Consider the following 1300-nt stretch of genomic DNA (forward strand, 5'->3'; position numbering starts at 1 on the left):
GAATCCCTCATCTGACCATCCAAAATTACTTCAAACAGAGAAAACACATACAGATTATTCACCATAGATTATGGATAAGTAATGGATATCATCAATGTACTGTTAAATATACTGTGCTAGTGATGTGTGGTTTTCTGGCTCAGCTGTGGGAGGGAGCGGTGGATCAGAGCGATTTAGGAAACGGTGCCAGCTGAGGACAGAGGCACACATGGCATGCCCCTGCTAATCAACCTCTCTCCTTATACAGTAGGTGTGAGACGGAGGAGACACACACACACACACACACACACTTACTTGGAGCTCGGCAGACAGCTGTGATGATCTCTGAAAACTGTTAAAGCAAGGCAGCAGTGTGAAGCCAGCATTATTAATATGTGTGTGGAATAAGTCGATAAAGAACTGTGAGCACAACCTAGCTGAACTGTTGCGAAAGTCATTGTTGACTTTTTGGTCTATAATGTGTGTGTCCAATCCCCCAAAAAAGTGTTCAACAGTAACCGAACAAAGAAAGCACATTTTGAAACTCGGCTCTTAAAACTGTGTTTTGTTCGCTGTTGTCGCTGGGTAAGAGTGAAAAAAAAAGTGATTTATCTCTGATAATATTTAATGTTATGATCAGTCAGTCATAACGTTAAAATCAGCCAGTGACGTAATGATTACAACTCCCTCTCCAAAAAGCTGTGATACAGTAAAATGCAGATAAAAACCAAACGTGATTCACAGTGAACAACACATCGTGAAGCTTGAACCGGAAGCAAAACCAAGACTGTACAATGCAATCCTATCTGATTTCAGAATCCCCTTTTCTATTTGGAGCAACCACGTCCGAGACCTCAACGAATCCTATAGCTAAAATTTGTTCAGATTACTTTTTATTATTAAACTCTAAAGAAAGTCTTTTGAATCTTTGTGGCATCAAGAACAAAAAAACTATCAAGCAGGTATGCACGGATAAGCACAACTGTGATTAATGGCAAGCATTCTGCATGGCTGCGCTTGTGCATGACTCATATTTAATTTACATAAGACCACACTCCAAATAAAGTATAGATGGTAACCCATTTCCATGTAGAATCCTTTGGTGGCATACGTGTTGCTGAAACTTCTGAAAACAAGGCCCCGATGAACAAAGCAGAGCTAAATAAAACAGCTGTATGTGGCACAGTTTTGTGCTGGACTATCAAAATAAATGAATCATAAATAATAAATCCCTGATAGCTGGGCTGAAGAATGTCTAAAGACCTTAAGGAGACTGAACCACTACAAAAAAAACCAACAAAAAACAGGTTTTATTGCAAGT

Source organism: Haplochromis burtoni, unplaced genomic scaffold (assembly GCF_018398535.1).
Source record: "Haplochromis burtoni strain Fernald_Lab_line unplaced genomic scaffold, NCSU_Asbu1 Contig_49, whole genome shotgun sequence".
NCBI classification, from domain to species: Eukaryota; Metazoa; Chordata; class Actinopteri; order Cichliformes; family Cichlidae; genus Haplochromis; species Haplochromis burtoni.